General features: G+C 39.5%; 2 long non-coding RNA genes across 10 annotated transcripts in view; one reads left to right on the forward strand and one right to left on the reverse strand.

Annotated features, from left to right (window-relative positions):
* Positions 1-20,065, reverse strand: part of LOC118144905 (uncharacterized) — a 44,930-nt gene that overhangs the window by 24,098 nt on the left and 767 nt on the right. For 6 of the 9 annotated variants that reach the window (XR_013521701.1, XR_013521703.1, XR_013521700.1 and 3 more), the window contains exon 2: positions 17,893-18,035. This is a non-coding gene — a long non-coding RNA (uncharacterized LOC118144905). Of the gene's footprint in view, positions 1-11,920; positions 18,036-20,065 lie in introns of all 9 variants that reach the window. The other 3 variants (XR_013521699.1, XR_013521698.1, XR_013521702.1) reach the window with 2 other exon arrangements.
* On the forward strand, positions 17,682-19,435 carry LOC144577554 (uncharacterized). The gene is made up of 2 exons (XR_013521707.1): positions 17,682-18,015; positions 18,155-19,435. It is a non-coding gene; the product is annotated as an uncharacterized LOC144577554 (long non-coding RNA).

Genomic DNA, 20,065 nt, shown 5'->3' on the forward strand with positions numbered 1-20,065 from the left:
CAGCATGACACTATCAGCTTTAATGTGGTATTATTTCATAGCAATGTTGCAATTACAATTTAGTCCACATTGATCAGTAAAAGTTAAAGGGCAAAATTAATTAATGGAAATAGTAAAAGGGCAAAATATTAATATGATGAAACATCCAAAATGCTTAGATTGTAGAGAAGCACTGCTATTTTGAGATTATCCATGTTGATTTGCAAAAGAACAGAAGGAGAAATCTGTGAATAAAACTGAATTTCAACACACTAAATTTTATGTCAACATTTTAAAAATAATTACCCAAAATGACCACAAGTGAGTCTCATTATAGATTTGAAACTTCTGACTAACAGACCTAACAATGACTAATGACATTACAAATAAGTTGTGAAGAAAATGTACAGCAGCTGTATTAGAACTATGCCTTCCAAGTTAGTGTGTGGATTTATACCAAAACCTAATAAAAAACCATGACTCAATTTTTATTAAAGTGCATAAAAAGTTTAAGACACCACATTATATCAAGTAGATTTTTTAAGCTTAAAATATTTTTCTGATAAATTTTATTTGAATACATAAGAAACAATATAATATTCGAATAATTCAACATATTTGAATAATATATGGTGACTTAAGATCAATCAAAGCAGTTGATGACAGGGAATATTCTTATCTTTTGGAGCATTTGTCTGACTTCCAGAGTCCCAACATAAACTCAATCCAGAAATAAAATTAGAGTCTTACATTTGCTATTTATAAACCTCCATCACTTACATTTCTCTTGCTCTTGAGAATAAATTTCAGAGTTAGACCTGGCAGGTAGTTTGAACTCCATTTCAGATAGACAGAACATGAGAGAGGGTAGAATAAGAAACCAATGTCAAAGTTATTGAGTATTAGAATGCGTCTAGGATTTGGGGCTTCTGATGTTCAATAATCTTTCTACTAACTGCTGGTTCCCAGCTTTTTTAAGCTGCTGAAATTCACATATCCTACCAGGTCTCAATTAGGAGTTATTTTGTAAAATACTTAAATCTATTATGAGTTATGATTATAACCTACCTGTATTATAAGTATCAAAAGCCCCTTTTATTGTCAAACTGCAGTCCATCAACCATTAGTAGTTGGTAAATAGCATATTTGAGTCCCAACCAGTAAGTTTTTAAATAGAATATAATAGAACAGAAACTATCAGAATTTATCACAAGTAATAAGGGTATTTTGGAAAACTGTCTTTTCAGTTGTATATGTCTACATATGTGTATATGTAGATATATGTATTTGTGACCTAGGTCATGATACAACCTGCCTTTCTCACTGTAGGTTGAGGGAAGAGCACACTGAAAACACTACTGTAAGATAGAAAACAAGATTAAGAACTTAAGTCAAGTTGGAATTAATCTACCAAAGTTATTAGTGGGTTACTCAGTAGGACTGAGAACCTCACAGGAAGTTTTTAATGAAGGAAGCCTGAGAAAAGAGAAAACTACAGTGCATGGCTGCTGCCTAAAATCTTGAGAAGACTGCCATGAGGAATGTGGAACCACCATAGGGCAACATGAGTTGCTGAGCACTAGAACTGAGGAAGCTAAAAGTAGTCACACAGAGAAACAGTGATTTGAGTTAGCAATAATTTCAACTTTGTATACTATAAAACTGTGTCCAAGGATACTCTCTTTATGCTTACCTCTGCATATCTAGATATAAAACAAATGTATTACATGTATATATAAAACAAAGATATTAGTTCCTGCCCTTGCCTCCCTCATAAATGTACCAAAGGAGAGGAGCTATGAAAGTGCTTTGAGTTTGTCAAAACAATTCATTGTGATAGGAGTTACCTGCATCCCATGAGGAGCTAAAGCTTAGGATCACTTGACCTCCCTACTTTATACAGTACAGCCTTAGAGTCATCAGAAGGCCAGTTTTAAAGAAAAGCCTGTATTAATTTATTCTAAGAATTTACAGTAGTGCTTGGTAGGTCTTCAGTTTATGCTTTTCACTTTTCTCTCCTGCTTATCTCCCTTTTCCCCCCTTTTCCCAGGTAAATCCCATGAGCAATCATTGCAATTACTCTTTTTTCATCCCTAATTCCTTTACCTGTCTTGTTCAGTCATTTGTCTGAATCACAACCCTGGTTATATATTATTTTCTGTCTTGCTAGTTCTGGAAGTCCTACAACTAACATGGTTTAGGAAAACATGCAGCAGGTAAAGTGGTTTCATTTAAATTCATAACCATGTGTTTCAGGTAGGTCCACAACGCTGCCTGGCAATCATAGTACATTTGTCTTGTCTCTTACTCTCCCACTGTTCTTGATGACATTTTCATGCCTAATCTTCCCTTCTCATATTTCAAACACTTCCATTATTATGCTCATTTTCAGCTGACCTTGCTTCCTAGTCTACTGAGAAAACTGAAGTAATCAGAAGAGAATACCCACAACCTACTGAATCCATGTACTTTGCTGTCCCCCCTGAAATGAAAGATGGTTATCAGTATTCCCATCTAAGTCCAATCCCTTCTGCCTTGTGCATTTGATCCTATCTCACTTCCCTACTCAAGAATATGCCTCCAGCAATTCTTCCTTCTCTCCTATAGCAACAGATTTTACTTTTACCTCTTTACTGTATCATTTCCACCACAGATTAAACTTACTTTTCTCCCATTAAAAAACCCTCTCTTGGCTCCACCTCCTCTATAGTTAATGTGTCTTCCCTCGTTTCCCTTTCAGGAAAATTGCTCAATAAACTATCTAGACACTATCTCAAATTTTTCTTCCCATTCATTTTTAATCATCATCCAAGAGGCTTTCATCTCCTCTATTCTAACAAATCTGTTCTCCTCATGGTTACCAATGATCTTCATATTGCTAAATCCAGTCAATTTTCTCTTCTTATTTTACTTGACCTATCAACAACATTTGATGCAATTGATCAACAACACTTCTTTCTTTCTTTCTTTCTTTCTTTCTTTCTTTCTTTCTTTCTTTCTTTCTTTCTTTCTCTCTCTCTCTTTCTTTCTCTCTTTCTTTCTTTCTTTCTTTCTTTCTTTCTTTCTTTCTTTCTTTCTTTCTTTCTTTCTTTCTTTCTTTTTTCTGTTCAGGCAATTCTCCTGCCTCAGCCTCCTGAGTAGCTGGGATTACAGGCATGCACCACAGTGCCCAGCTAATTTTTTGTATTTTTAGTAGAGACGGGGTTTCACCATGTTGACCAGGATGGTCTCGATCTCTTGACCTCGTGATCCACCCGCCTCGGCCTCCCAAAGTGCTGGGATTACAGGCTTGAGCCACCACACCAGGCCCCACTCCTTTCTTTAGCTAATCAAAAAAGTGATTATTCAGATTATGATGGATGGATCTGTCCTGTAGGAGATGAGACTGACCTCAGTTGAGAGGCAGCAAGAAAACAGAGACCACAGTCCTACAACCACATGATCTAAATTGCATCAACAACCTGAATAACCATGGAGATGACCCTGAGCTCCAGATGAGAACTACAGCCCAGTCAACACCTTGATTTCGGTTTTGTAAGTCTTTGAGCAAAGGGCCCAGGTAGTTTGTGTCTAGACTCTTAACCTGACCTACAGAAACTGTAAAGCAATAAATCTGTGTTGTTTTAAGCTATAAATGTGTGGTCATTTGTTAGGCAGCAATAGAAAACTGATATACTCAGTGGTCTCCCTGGCTAACATATGTAAAATTGCAAGCACTATTTTTTTGCACTTCCTGTCTCCTTTATTCTTCTCTATTGTATTTTTCATGATACCTATTTATTGTGTTAGAGTTTCTTCACAAATTGCAGAAGAGCAAAGGTTTTCATCTATTTTGTTCACTATCCTGTTCAATTATAGCTCCTGGCATGTAGTAAATGTGCAACAAATATCTCTTAAACAAATGAATAAAACTAGTATCAAGTGTATGAATAAAAGACATAATAGTATTTTCTCTCAGACTACTCAAGTTAATCATTTATATAATTTATGAAACTAGGTATCCAAAATTCTTAGCTATATTTGATATTTAGTTAACACAACTTTAATATTTAGCTCATTTTTAGATATTTAAAGTACTAATATTAAAGTGAAAAAAATCATTTTGCATTTATGAATTTGAATACTGTAAACAATAAAAGTAGTTTATCTTAATTTTGGGCTTACCATTTGCCTGGTATACTTCAAATATACTCCTTATGAATTTAACTCATTTTATCCTCAGAAAACATTATGATAGAATTAGCATTATTAACCTCATCTTATCCCAAATGAAACTAAAGTATGAAGCTTTAATAATTTAACTCAAATTCATTGAGTAAATAGACAAAAAGTGATAGAATCAGATTCAAACCCAGGCAATGTAACTCCAGAGCTGAAGCTTTTTAGCCCCTATGTTTTGAACTTTTAGGTTTGAACTTTATAATAGTTTTAATATCTGAATATGCATAAAACTTATATTTGTGTATAACTAATATTGTAAATAGGCTAAAAAGACTAATAAAAACTATAAAAAATATTTGAGCCAGATAACAAAGGGTTAATATTTTTATCTAGAAAAGCCCTTAAAATTAATAAGAAAAGCACACAATTCAAATAAACAATGGACAAAAGACAACAGAAATATCATAAAAGATGAAATTTAAAATGTAATAAATATTTGTAGAAATTTCTTTCAACCCTGCTTGTAAATAAAAGTACATCAAAGCTAGTTATAGGTATTATATTTTTTCTTTTAAATTGGCAAAAGAAAATTTATACTTGCTGACATTTCATTAAGACAGAGAGTTTTCTTTTTGAGACAGAGTCTAACTCTGTCACGCAGGCTGAAGTGCAGTGGCATGATCTTGGCTCACTGCAACCTCCACCTCCTGCTCCCAGGTTCAAGCAATCCTCCTGCCCCAGTCTCCCAAGAAACTGGACTACAGGTGCATGCCACAACACCTGGCTAATTTTTTGTGTTTTTAGTAAAGATGGGGTTTCACCATGTAAGCCAGGATGGTCTTGATCTTCTGACCTCGTGATCCACCCACCTTGGCCTCCCAAAGTGCTGGGATTACAGACATGAGCCACCGTGCCCGGCCAGGACAGAGACACTTTTATAATCAATGCAAATGTACATCAATATGATTTTTTCTTTTTTGGAGACAAAGTCTCACTCTGTTGCCCAGAATAGAGTGCAGTGGTATGATATCAGCTAACTGCAACCTCCACCTCCTGGGTTCAAGTGATCCTCTTGCCTCAGCCTGCTGAGTACCTGGGATTATAGACATGCAACCCCCACACCCGGATAATTTTTATATTTTTAGTAGAGTCGGTGTTTTGTCACATTGGCCAGGCTGGTCTTAAACTCCTGACCTCGGATGATCCGCCTGCCTTAGCCTCCCAAAGTCCTGGGATTACAGGTGTAAGCCACCACACCTGGCCACATTAATACAATTTTAATGAAATACAATTCACCAATATGTGGTAACTGTTTATTACAAATTCATACTATGTAATAAAAAAAGAAAACCCTTTGCCATTAAAAAATTTATTATAAGGAAATAATCAGAATTGAAGAAAAAGTTTATGTGCAAAGATATATATTTCAAGTCATTTTAATAATGAAAAATTAGAAGCCACCTAAATGTGAAGCAATGGTTAGTGGACAGTGGTTGTTTATCATTATCCATAAAATAATTTGGATATTTGTAACTATAGTTTTTAAATATCAAAATAGTTATGTGCAAATGCTCACAGTATAACACTAATGAACAAAAGGCTGAACACAAAGTATATCCATGGGATGATCCAAATTATTTAAAATATAAGCTTTATTTTAATAGATGATTTATATTTATTATCTTCTTTATATACTAGAAATTTTTTTACAGCAAATCTGTGATATACATACAATCAGAAGTAAACAAAATTTAAAGATATTTCAAGAAGCATGTTAATAAATATAAATATTTCTAACTCATATAAGGATAGATGTGCCATATTCTTAACCCTGCACTGACCCACTGGTTCCATGAGATGGTGTTAAGTCTGTCTAGCAGAAGGCATCTACATCATAAAAACAAAACTGGAAAGTTCCACACAGAAAAATTATTCATGGGAAGGATGAAGCTTCTCACCCAGCAACCCAAAATCACTTTGACACTATAGGAATTTTTTTCAGAATTTGGACTATTTTTTCCTTTGAATACAAACATGTTACTTAGAAGCCGTGTATCTGTAATTGCCACTACCACTTGTTTATTATTTGATTAATATTTTGGTTTCTTCCAAATCAGCTGCATTTTACCTAGGACAAACACCCATTTCAAATAGACCTGGCAATGAAAAGAAAACCAGGTGATTAAACCTCCCCAGTTATGATTGGTAGTTCCACCATATAAGAAAGAGAAAATTTGTTCTATTCGGTCAGTGGTATCTATCAGCTTCTCTGTGGAAAGATCAAAAGACATGGTAAGAGAACAGCATAAAAACAAAGAAAAGTAAAGAGAATTACGGATACCATCATCGATGGCAGTAACAGCAGGAATTTTAGTGGTAGCTATTACAGGGGGTGACAGAGTGATATTCCAATCACAAGGCAATTAAACAGGACAGATTGGTATAGATTCAAAAGACAAACATCTCTTCAGCTGAAAGGTTTAAACACTCATCTGCATCAAACACTTTTATATGTCCATCCTATATTCACAAGAAATGTATGAATTCACAAATAAATAACACATCCAATATTTATAGCATGCATAGTCCCTGTATAACCTCTAGTTATGCCTCTTTAACTTTACTACAGACGTTTTTAAAAACATGGAATTACTACAGTACTTGGGGTAGGAAACAGATATGGGAATGTTACATTCCCTTAAAATGTATATTACTTATTTGTTTAATGTCTATTTTCCTTAACTGGGAAGTTAGCTTAATGAAGGCAGAAGAGATTTTTGCTTCCATTATTAATGCTATAGTCTCAGCACCAATGAAAATGTCTAGCATACAGTATGTGTCCAATATGTATTTGTTGAATAAATGAGAAAGTTTACAAGTAATTCATGGATCTCATAAAATACTCTATATCTTATTTACATCAAAGATAAAATGTTTCATATTTCTTTAGACTAACTACAACATGTTCAAAAATTTGGTCTATCAGCTGAAGAGTATCTCAATTTGATAAATAAAAAGTTTACATTTTCATGTAAGCCCTTCCAAATACTCTAGCATAAATATGTGAAAATGAGATACTCTTCTTCATGGGCCATCTGCAAACTTGTAGAAAGTGAGAACCTGGGGTATAAGTGAATGTGATGGGCCTGACTTCTATTTTTCCATGCTATAAAAGCCATAAACAGTGTGGTTAATGATGCTCCCATATCTCACTAGAAGCCAGGGTACACTGGATTCGTGCTAGCTCTGGTAGCTGAACACCAGTTGAGGGCAGCAGAGAGCTACTTGAGAGAAAATACATCCAAGAAGACTTAACAGCTCTCAGCTGAGAGTAAAGTGCTTGGCCAGGTCCACAGTGGGCTGCTAAAAATGCAGCCACGTGGAAAATTGGTTCACAGGGTGGCCAGCAAGAATGGAGTAACCAAATATATAAATGCAGAAAACCAAAAATTCAGGGAGATGGGTAGGAAGCAACACGAGGGAATTCAGAATAATCTGGACTCTTTCACGCAGTTCTCAGGAGCCACTGATTCAGTCATCTTACTCCAGAGCTGCTGAATCACAAAATGTCTTAAATTCCCTCCAACTGTAAAATATTAGTTTCCAAGACAGTGAACAAAGACGTTTAGAGTACAATCTTCTTACAAGGATTATCCTTCCTGTAGAAAGAATATAAAATTGCCAGTGTTAAGAGGGGAGAATCATACATGAATGAGGAGAAGCGAACACAGACTAGGGGTCCCAAAATTCTTTAAAAGTTTAAATTTCTCAAATATATGTGGTGATATCCTGGTGAGGTTTAACAAAAAGCCTCAGCCAGTCCCCTTGGTTCCCAGTATGAGAGCTCCACCCCTAAAAATGGCCAAGTGCAAGTTGCAGCCTGTCCAAGGCTAGGATTCCTGCTCCTTTCCTGTGTCTTCCTAATGGTGTGATCTTAAGCAAATCATTTCACCTCTCTGCGTCAGCCTTCTCCTTTCTAAAATAGAATAATACCTGTGTTTATGAGGTCTGTGAAAAATCTACGGAAGAAAACATGTCTTGTGAACTTTATGTAACCATAAGGAATTTTAACTACAAGTCCAAGTATTAGGAAGAGTAAAAAGTTATCTAGGGAACAACAAAAAGGCATCTATGAAAGAAACTTTTGATATATTTAGAATTTTCCCTGTAATGAACTTGTTTTTTTCTATCAACCCAGGTCAATGTAGATATTATTCTCCATATACATACATATATATACACATAAACACACACATACTCATGTGTGTGTGTACATGGGTATATGTGTGTGTCTTCAGCTACCCTGAGGTCTATATTAAATGCTGAGCATATTTGCATTATGGAGTGATATTTGCCTTGTGTGAACACTCTTCTTGCTAAAAGTATATAATGATGTTCCTCGTCAGAATTTGGAGACATTGTATTGCATCCTCCTGAAGAAATTTATTCACAGAGACACAGAAGCAGAAAGAAAATATAGGCTATTTGCAGCCAGAATACTTTGGCTCTGGTTCCTAAAAATAATAATCATAATAATTAATCATCACCCTGAGGATATGGGAACATGTTAGAAAACTTGAATACAGCTGCCTCAGCTCTGTGTTCGCTTGGTCCTCTCTCACATTATGATTTTTCTGGATAGACAGCAAAGGAGAGCTAAGTGCATGTCAGTGAGTTAGTAAATGGTGACTAGAGTGTCTGAGATTTTTGTTATTTTTAAAAGCAGAAAAAGGGGAAGATCAGCAAGACAGGAAGATAGAGAAGATGGAAGGCTCATCAATTCTCATTTCTGATGAGATGCGTAACGAGAGAACTCAGGAGCGATAAGGAAGAGTTACAAATAACAATGAAGGCACCAGAAGGGAGTCTTCCCAAATGAAGGTTGATGATTTATTGACTTAAAAATCTTTTGAGTTATAAGGGATAGCAGATTCAACTCTCTCATTTTGTTCATAAGAAATCTAGGGCCCAGGAGAAGTGTTGTGACTAGCTGAAATCCCCCCAAGTGTTAACAACTTGTACATTTATCTTATTAATCTAGAACTAGCTAGACAGTATGTCAGTGACCAAATTTTATAGTAAAATCTAGAAAATATTGGTGAAAAAATAAAATAGAATAAACAAAATTAGTTTCCCTCGAAGTTACAAAACATGAATCCATATCCATTAGTCATCAGCTGCTTTGCCGTTAGAAAATTAAACACACACTTCAGTAAGTGCATGGACAAACTGCACCCACACACATGGCCAGCTTACAGTCACATGGAATGAAATGAGTTCTACTATCTTTCTCTAGCATGTTAAATGCCAAGCAAATGTTAAAATTGTTATTCTGAAAAGTTTTGGGCTCCGCAGTCTACCATTGCTAAAATTTTTCCTGTGCCCAGATAGTTCATTTTATCTTTGCTGTAAGAAGAAGAGAGTCCATCTAGACATAGGAATTTCACTTCTTTGAATTCCAAAATATTTTCAGCCAAAGGCAATGTAGACAGAGCATATATGTGATTACTTAAAACACGTTATTTTTAGTAAGTTCCCTGATCTCAAATCAAAGTGGTTAGTAAAGAAAAAAATATATCAAATATTTCTTTTTTTCAATTTTGTTAAGTATTTGTGTAGAAACACATTTGGTGATAACCTGGAAAATTAGATAAATAAATTGCAGCCCCTTCCCTCAAAAAGAGAAACTTTTTAGAACAGTTTCTTGACATGGAATTTAAGGCATTGGAAGAATATTCATAACAAACTTTGTTTGCCCTGTGTACAGATTTGATGAAAAACCTTTGTCTTTCTATGTCTTATTATCACAATCGAAGCTTAGACTTTTTATTATCAAAAGACTATTGCTTGCCAAACAATCAAGATTTATTAGAAAAACCTCCATGGCTCTCTCCTCCAAAAACCCACTGCCCAATAAACTCTTCCACAGCTTCATCGCTACTGTTGAGCCTTATGATCACTAGATGTCGCTGCTGCTGTTTGAATGAGATTTTCTTCCTTCACCCCCAAAATTTTTTCTGAAGATTCTTAGGGTTTTTAAAGTTATATTTTGGTGATGATGATGGTGGTGCTGGGAATTTGATGAATGAATGATATTGTATATATAAATAATTGCAGGTCACTTATTTTTCAGATTAAGAAAAAAATGGAAAGATGAAGTAACTTGCCTAAGGATCCATAGAAAAGAATGCTGGAACCAGAGTCAGGAAAACAGTTCACATGTCTACACTTCACCAGCTTTTAAGAAGCAAACATGTTCCAGCTGTGAACAATTAAGACATTCACCTTTTTAAATCAATACCCACTGGATAATATTTAATCACACTTTAAGTCAGTTTCACTTTGCATTGCCTCTGATGGTCTTCTCCTGGAACAGTAGGTACACATGAATCATGAGGGCAGGTGGCTTTCCCAGGCTAGATTTACTAGGTAGAGTAAGAAAGCTAACAGAAGTTCATCATCCAAGTTAAGGTTATTTCTTGCTGCAGAGAATCTCCCCCTAGGGGAAAAATGTCAACAAGCTCAGGAGAGTCTCCCCCATAAATTTATTAAAACTAAGCAAACATACACAGCACCCACACACAATCCAATACAGAGGGCATCTCCAATACAGCTTTCCCTGTTAATAGAAAGAAAGCCAGTGGAGTTTTCTTCAGAAGCCTGGAGGTTCAAAGGACACAGACGGACTGTGAGGGCAATCACCAACTGCTTCCACCGACCAAGGAGAGGAGAAAGAAAGACATGACCCCCCTCCACCCCCCCAAAAAAAAGAAGAATAAGAAGGCAAGTTAACTGATAGAGGCAACTAAGCTATGCTGAAGCTTCCAGATAGTTCTGCTCTCCGGGGAAAACCAGAAATTCACCACCCTGCTTGATGGATTGGCAGGCAAGAGAAAGGGGGAAACTTCACACACTGGGCTCAAAGTTGTTGGACCCCCTTTCCAGTCCCCATCTCAAGAAAAGAAGAAGGGGGCAGGGAGGAATGGACGTGCCCTGAAAAGAAAAGAAAAAGGAGCCAACATTGCGGCCAGCCTTGGGAAAATCTCCACAGATGAGCATTTTTTGTTGCGTTAAGTGGCCGGCATTAGCAGCCTAAACACGTAGGGGAAGGCTAACATCGCCGTTAATATAATGCGGGAGAGGAATGATAGACCTGGGAGTTGAGAGTGGAAGCGCTAGTTTTGCATAAAACAAAACAAAAAACATTTCTGAGGACTTAAGCTCCTAGGGCGTTGGGTGGAGTGACAATTTGGGGAACGCCTCCATCCATAGAGGAAGCATGCATTGGGCATCAGTTTCAGAGGCTTATTTTTAAAATATATGTTTATTTCAGCTGCCTTAGAAATTATTTCACAGTCTGAAAAAAAGCTTCTTAGAGCCATGGTTCTGAGGTCGTCTCTGGGAGGGAGAAGAATCATCTCTGGGATGTCTCTTTCAAACTCCAGCAATGGGATTAAGAACTGACAAGGAGGTTCTGGAAGTCCGAAGGAAAATGGTCACCTCCACCACCCTCACACTGCTTCATTTCTCTCACACTTGGGGAGGTGGATGAGATCTAGTTATGCCACATAGAGAGAGTGAAAGAGATGGTGAAAGGGAGAGGGAGAGAGAGGAAAGAGAAAAGGGAAGGAAAAGCAAGGAAGAAAGGGAGGGAGGGAAGGAGGGAGGGGACCGGAAGGAAAATTAGAAGAAATGAAACCCAATTGAAGTCCTATTATTAATACTTAAAAAAAAAAAAAAAAAAAAAAAAACTAAATCAACTCTCTGGTAAGTTCCTCACCTTTCTAGGAAATCTTCAGCTTGAACAATAGTCTAAGTGCCCTAAGGCAATAGAAACAAAACTTTGGATGAGTGGGGCGGTGAGACATTCCTGGAGGGCAGGCGCGGGGCTCATAGCAGAGTGAGTCTGCAGTACTGGTGTTAAGGAGACTTTGAGCGCTCGAATTCTGTTGGTAAATTTCTTCCCAGAGTCCCACGTTCCCTTGTTTAGCATCTCCCTTCTCCAAGAATTACTTGAGAGGATGAGCTCGACAATGGTTGGCTTTTCTGCGTGAAGAGCCGATAGGATCCACCAAGACTAAAATCCAAAAAAGGCTCCCGGTGCTTCCGAGTACAACCTCAAATTCTCTCGCACCCTGCCTAAGTTTCTTGAAACTCGGAGACTCAGCTCAGTGTAAAAACTTGGGGGTTCTCCTGGTCGGTCTCCCTAACCACAGGGGGACCCCTGCAAACATGGCCTCCTCTTTAATACCTTTTTAACTCAGTTCTTCAAGCAACCCACCTAGAAGAATAAAAGGACCCACTGGGCTCCAAGAACAGAGTAGATGATTAAATAAAGCCAGGATCTTAGATCTTCGCGCTTGGGTGGGGAGTGGGGGCGCTGGGGAAAAGTCGGGAGTAGCCCCCGCGATACCAACTGGTGGCCAGAGGCGGGGGCGGGGGGGAAGCATTGGAATGTGGCGATGCCTCCACCAGCCGTCACTTCGTGAGCCCCCAAGTCAAGCTGCTCTAGACCACTGTGTATGAAAGTGGATTGTCTCTCCAGAACCAAATATTCCCTGATCAGCTTCCCCAGCGCCCTCAAGCTTTCCTGGGAGAGCACCGCGCTGCTGGAGACGCGGCGCTTCTGTCAATTGTACAAAGCAATTACTAAGAAAATATTGTGACGACGTTGTAGGGTACAAGGGGACGTGAGGGGTAAGGGAGGGGGAGTTGGTTAGGAGAGCAATTTCCAAAGGAATATTGACTTTGATTCCCGGGTCACCGCGGAAAAACGGGTTCTGAGCTGCAGAGCTCTTCCTCTAGGTGGCGGACTTTGGTACCAAACTGCGGCTAGATGAGCGCTGACTTCAAACACAGGATTAAGCTTCTTGCTGGTTAAAAATAATAACAGTAATAATACAGAGGTGTGGGGCTGCTTTTTTCCCCTTTTGGATATTTATTTATTGCAGGGAAAAGTCATTGATTTTCCTAAGCAAACTGTGTTTCTCCTTCACTTGGTGGAAAATAAAAACTGTTTGAATAAATAAGTTATTTCTGAACATTTTGTTGTCAAAGTGTTAAATGTTCCCGTCATTTTTATTCAAACACTAACATGATTACAGCCAATTATATATTCACCAGTGTTCTTTATTTTAGAGTAATTGTACTTGTCACTAATAAAACAGAGGCATAATGGATTGCTACTGTTCTAGTTTTTCAAGCAATTTTGTGTAATTTGATTGAATTATACATCTTATCTGCTACTTTTTTATTTTTATATTTGGGGATCCTATTTTCTTGAAAATTGCAGCTCTATGCTTGTTTTGTTGTTTCTCCAGTAACGTACACTTCGGTAACACTGATAAACAGAAAGAGTCCCTTTGAAATGTCAAAAATCAGTTGTTTTTTTTCCACACCCCCTCCCTGCACTTCAGCTTGGGGAAGACCTGAACTCTGCGCAGCAAGGGACTCTGAGCCAGTGAGTGCGCTTCCTAAAAAAGTTCAACGTCAAGATAAATTCCCCATTGGCCCCAAAGTTAGTCACCTCCCTGCCTTGAGTCTTTGTCTCTTTCCTGTAATGATACTGTTGGGTGTCTGGGGCTTCAAACATGCTAAGACAAGTAGGCTATGGATTCAGTTCATGTGCAATATGTATCAAGGGAAAGAATATACGGCGCAGCTAAAAGATAAACTGTATACATTACTCCAGTTACACAAGCCCCAAAGGGCCTACCTACCAATCCACCCATCCCTCGCCAATTAAAACTATTATCTGTTTGCCTACCTATGTTATTTTGGTTCCAAATATATGGAAAGGACTGGGATCAATATTTCTCCCCCCACCCCCTTTTTTAAAACAATTTCAATAATTGTTTTAAAAAGATAGGGGGAAAGATGCACACATCTTCCCATTGTTCACATAGCAGAACAATCAAGAAATAAATGTGACAGCAAACAGACGTGATGATCTTCAGGGACCATCTCCAAAACTGAAGGAACAGAGAATGTGTAATTCTTTTCCCAGTAAATCCTTCCAGTTCCTAGGACAGGACTCAAACATCGCGGTAGGAGCTGCAGCTGCGAGATGGAGCCAAAGGCTCTGACAAGTGCCTCGTGTATGACCCAGTATTTATCAATAACAACAACAAACTCAAGTGAAACCAAGGCTGGAGATTTTGAACTGCTTCTGAAGCCCTGGCGTGGATGTGCACGTGAGCAGGGAAAAAGTCACTGGAGATAAGTTGACTCCACTTGTCCGCCCTGGGGAGCAATCCTGGGGCAATATCCAGTGCTAATTGATACCAACCAGCCAAACTATCAGCTGTAAATGTTCAAGGGGACAAAAAATAAGCAATGTGTACTAAAGATACTCCAAGTATTTTTTCAAGTAAATAGGGACGTGTAATCAGTAGCGTGCATATGCATATAAATAGGAAAAGAGAATTATTTTTAACTAATTTGGAAAATAATGTTTCATGTGTAATTCCAGACTTCTCTAGTGTTTCCCATCCTCCGACTGTTTTGTGATTGGGACTTCTTCTAGGAAAACTTGCGGGTCCTGTTTTGTGTTTCGAGCGGGAGAACAGACACTCAGCTCAAATAGAGGCTGTTGTCTCCTCTTTCGGAGTGTTTATTCTAAGGCCAAAAGGAAAGCCGGCCAAGGCAGCGGTGTGAGCTTGGTGTCTTGCACTGCGGGGGGCCGAGGAGGCCCAAGTTGGGACCGCTCCGGAGCTAGCTCGGTGCCCCTCAGCTGGGGGAGAGCGCGCGGCAGCCGCCTGCCAGACCCACAGGCTGCTCTCCAAAGGAGCTGGGCTTTTTCAGCATTTCTATTTCCTTGTAGCCTCCTCTATCTTATCTAACAAGTTCAGGCTCCGGGAGAAAAGAAGAGGGTGAGAAAAAAAAAAAAAAGAAAAGAAAAACTCTTCACCGCGGTGATTCATAGTTCACAGGCTCAGGAGCCAAACTTGCCGACCCAGCTTTTTTCTCGAACGTTACTTTCTCTCCTGCGTGACTTAGGACAATCCCAGAAGGAAGATACTAAAATTGGTGAACAAGAATCTAGGGTTGTTTGAAAAATAAAAGTAACCCTCCCCCCAATACCCACACCTTTGATGTTGTTGATTCTGACACAAAGGAGTGGAAGGAGTGGAGTTGTTTTGTTTACACAGGATAACGGTAACTTGCTCCTGATGCCGCTCTACCAGTAGCTTAGTCCGTCCTCTCCTCTCCTCCCCGCATACGACTCCTTCCAAAGAGCGGGAGAGAAATACGGGTATGACTGCTCTCCCCGACTGGGTTCAATACCCATTATGTGCAATTGAATATTTGAATTCACGTCACCTGCATGCACCTCAGTCTTTTAACTCTGAGATGTTCCGAGCCTTATAGAAATACAAGCTCCAAACCTTTAACTGTTTTCTATTTCCCCGCGTTTACCGTGGCAGATGACCTCTTGGCCCAGAATTATTGATACGTGTATGTATCCGGTCTGATGTGCCAAAAAAGAGATACTTAGGCTGAAAAGCCAACTTTAAGGGGGGGACATCTGGAGAGATGACGCCTAGAATCAAGGCCTCTGGCTGGATTGCGCTCTGCAAGCCTCTGCAACAAAGGAGCGCCGGGCGAGTGCGCGGGTAAGCGCAGGGAGCAGCGGCGCGCAGACCTGGGAGCCCCAGCTCCGCGACGCTCCTGGAAGGAAACCCTCGCAGTTACAACCTCAAGGGGGTGGGCAGCGGAGGGAGAAGGGCTCGACCTTTTGAGAAACGCTGCTCCAACAGATTTTCCCTGGCTTGGGGAGGGGTGGGAGCTGGTGGGGTGGGAAGACCTACCGGAACCGACACCGGAGAGTGAGGGCCAGGTGGGTGTAAGATGAGCACAAAGTAAAAATTTGCCCATTGGTTTGTCCACCCAGGTATTTTTTAAAGAAAGCAGATGAATTTGATTAGTAGATGTGACTTTCCTCACGCTAAGGGAGACTGGGATGAAGGGTTCTCTGCATGCCTCCTGGCTTGCTTACCCTCTTAGGAAGTTTTCTCTCCTCTCATTTTTTCAGACCTTCAGTGGGTGCAAGCATTTCCTATAAGATACTTGAACTGTTCGGAGTGTTTTCCGTGTACATTTAACTATTGAGCGGTGACTAGTTCAAAGGTGACCAGCTAATAATTGCGAGGGAGTCACACCTTTCCATCTTTTCTCACACAACTGGTATCTGGGGGACCATTTGGAGGTGTGCTTAGAAACAGAAGTCTTGGTTCACCGCTCCCCTACCCCACACACACGCACACAGGTTCTCAAAAAGGTTCTATAACACTTCCCAAAGTAGATTGTGGCTTCTATTAGAAATCGCATTGAAGCTCCAACTAATTAAGAACAGTTAGGGGATAGTTAGGAGCTCCAACTCTTAAGAGGGCAGCATTTTTAGCCCTGTAAGTTTTTCTTTCAGCTTGATATATATTTATAAAGCTGTTTTCCCTTTTCTCTTTCAGTGCCCCACTGATGAAAAATCCAAGGTAGTATCGTTTTGTGGGCTGGCTTTTGCCAAGTCTCGCTTTCTCCCTTACGGGATAGAGCTGGGGGTTAAAACTGAGGACCTGAGCTCTAGTCTCCTTCATTCAACTTCACCGACAACCGTTCAACTCTGTTTTGTTGTTGTTGTTGTTTGTTTGTTTGTTTGTTTGTTTGTTTTTTGAGCTTCCCCTGGCTCCTTTGAAGGGCTGACTGCACCATTTCCTTTGGCAACTAGAGGAAAAATAGGAATTGGCCTCTCAGGGGCACTTCCCCAGTGTGGGACCATTTCTCACAAATAGATCAGATCTAAAAATGAAACAGGTCTGTTCTCACACTATCAGGGACTCAAGTCTTTCAGCAAAACACTTACCCTCTGGAGGGCACTGGCAAATAATGAGAAACAAGTGAAAGGGTAGTGGACATTATGTTTACAATGTTTACAAGACGCTGTAGTACAGAGTATTCGACTGAGAAGTTTTTCCAGAGACTAAAGGTCCCTTGGGCCTCTGGTGGTATTTAATCACGGATCTTTCCGCGCCTGGTTCTTCTTTGGGTAATGTCGGGACAAAGCTTCACCTATGCACATTTTGCTGAAGATCAAGGGGACTTTTCTCATGACTGCGGATGTCTCTTGCTTCAGAGAGCCTGCAACACCTGGCAGCTCACAGAGACTTTCCTGGAGAGTCCCAGCGTTCTCCGTCAAGGCCTTCTCCTCATCCTGGTCCTCTTCCTCCTCCTGCTCCTTTTCTTCACCTTGGACTTTCTCGCTTTTGAAGTGGCTCCCTAGCTTATACAAGCTAAACATTTCCACTCTTATATACGAGGCTCTCCCATAGATTTTTTTTTGCTCGAGGTTCTCAAGCAAAATTGCCGGTGCCACAATGTTATGATGGAAGGATGCTAAAATGACAGGCCTAGTAGACGCTTGCCTTAATCATCGGCTTCTTAATTTAGTTTTAGTGCTGTGTGTGTGTGTGTGTGTGTGTGTGTACACACACACTCGCGAATGTGCGCGCCCCCGGGGACGTTGAGGGTGCGCGCGCGCTGAGAGCAGCCGTTGACAACCTGCAGCTCCCTAATGAGTGATGAGGCAGGGCTGCTGCAGAAAAGTAACACTTCCCTGGTGTGAAGACCTCTTACTGAGAAGTTTAGTTCACTACTGTTCTCGCAAACCTAATCGTATAACCTGTAACCAAAACCCATGGAACAAGGATACAACACGCTAAAGAGTAACTTCTAATCACTAAATGTTAGCACCATTACCTGCTGTTAGGAAGATATTACAGACAAGTTGGCTCCAGAGAGGGCAGACCTCGCTTACCACAGGATCTCTGGAAATACCTTGATGCCTCTTCATAGGATTCCCTCACTCCCAAACGTCACAAGGTCAGAAATTCTCTGTGCATCTGCAGAAAGAGAGCTTTAGCTAGAGTTTGGTGCTGGGTGCTGCTCCAAGGACAACCTGTCCCGGGAGTGGAGAGCAGGGTGGATTTTAAGTAAGTGGGGCCCACACTCCTTTAACCAGCAGGTAGCAAGGAGAAAAGAGGCAAATCACTGACCAAAAATGGGAAACAGGCCCTAAGGAAGACTTAAATGACACCACCAAATAGAAAAACGAAATGTTCTGCTCCCTACTCGGATGAAGTATGCTGTGGAGCCTTGGTTATTAATTAAAACTCCAGAAGGAATAATCTAATTCATTTCCTAAGCAATTCTTCCCTTGGAACTGCTCACTCTTTACAGGGCCTGACCTCTTTGGGGGAGCTGGGGGACTGCAGACAGAGCAAGAGAGAAGTTTACTGTGATATATACCAGAAAATTACATTTACTCTGACTTCTGTTTTTATTCATTAATAGTACACATACACATTTGTAGATGTCTGTGTGAGAAATCAAGGTTAGATTGATCATGGGAAAAAAATTAGAATGATAGAGAATTTGTTTCAGGTCTCAGACAACTGATTCACTCTGTCTTCTGAAGGTAATCACAGGGACAGAGGGGGGCTGGAGATAGGGCTTCAAGTGCTTTGGGAAGAGGCCCAAGGTGGACAGAGGCAGGCCTTCAAATCCAATTTGCACCCAAATTGGTAGGTAGGATATACAAAGCCCCATCCAGAGACTTTCAACTTGCGCAATACTATGTCCAGGATCCCCTCTCCCTCCATGTCAGCTAGTAGCAGTTCTTTAAAAAAGCTATTACTGAGATAAACAGGGGCTGCTGAGTAAACAGTGCCTGTTTTGTTGAACAAGCTATATATTCATATACACACATATATATATGTGTATATATACATATATATATCACTCTATCTCCACATAAAGTGCAACTGAAATTATTAAAAGGAATTAAAACTCACTTCTTGCCAGATTACAAATAAGTTCTGTCATTAGAAAGAACAGATTTTTAAATATTATATTAAACCATATGCTATTTATTCCTATAAGAATATCCTATTTTGAGAGACTTGTATTCATGCAATTCTTACACTATATAACACATTCTTAATTTGAATGCAAAACATTTTCCCAGTTAATATGAGCTCCTGGCATATAAAATCAGATTATTATAGTGCTCATTAGCAAACCCCAGTTTTTGCTCTTTGAAAGTAAACAGAAGAAAAACTTATTTTCACCTGCTAAAATTCTATACAAGATTACAAAACAATGCACGCTCAGCTTTGACCTAAGAAACACCTTAAAACACTAAAAATTCATCACTCAGAGTTGGTGTTGTATTGAAGGAATGCTCCTCCAGTTTGCTGCTGAGCTCGGATTTGAATAAAATGTCCAATGTTAACAAACAATACCCACGTTTGGCACTTTGTGTATTAAATTGATCAAACAGATTTTAGGAGGCACAATGCACAATTTGTACAGACCTGATTGAGTTAATATAATATCAGCAAATTTTACATCGAAATGATTCTGTTTCTTTTCTTTGTGTTTAAAACCAGCACAGATTACAAATTTTAATGATCTGAAAATGTTTGGTATACAAAATCATGCTTATTTCAGTATTAGCAAAAACACAAGAAATTTTTCAACACAAACACCCAGCTGTGTCTATTTTAAAAGCAGTTCAATGACAGCTTGCACTTATGAGCATGCAATCAGCTAATTTCGTTTTTTTTTTCTTCTGTGTTAATCAACACTTTCCTTCCTGCATATCAGAGTACAAATAGTATAGTTACTCCACATCAGTAAATGTTTACGTAACCTGTCCTTTCCCAAGAATCCGGTTACACCGAATCATTTCACGCTAGACCGACTACGAAAACGTACCGGGCCGTCCACCTCAGAGGGAGCCCTGTGTGCCATTATAAGTGGTGGTGAGAAGGGGGGCTATAGGGGGAGAAATTGGGAGGAGTAGGTGGAGGAATGGTGAGAGAGAGGAATGGAGGGAGGGGGGAAGGGGTGGGGGGAGTTAAGGGGGAAG

Source organism: Callithrix jacchus, chromosome 8 (genome assembly GCF_049354715.1).
Source record: "Callithrix jacchus isolate 240 chromosome 8, calJac240_pri, whole genome shotgun sequence".
NCBI classification, from domain to species: domain Eukaryota; kingdom Metazoa; phylum Chordata; class Mammalia; order Primates; family Cebidae; genus Callithrix; species Callithrix jacchus.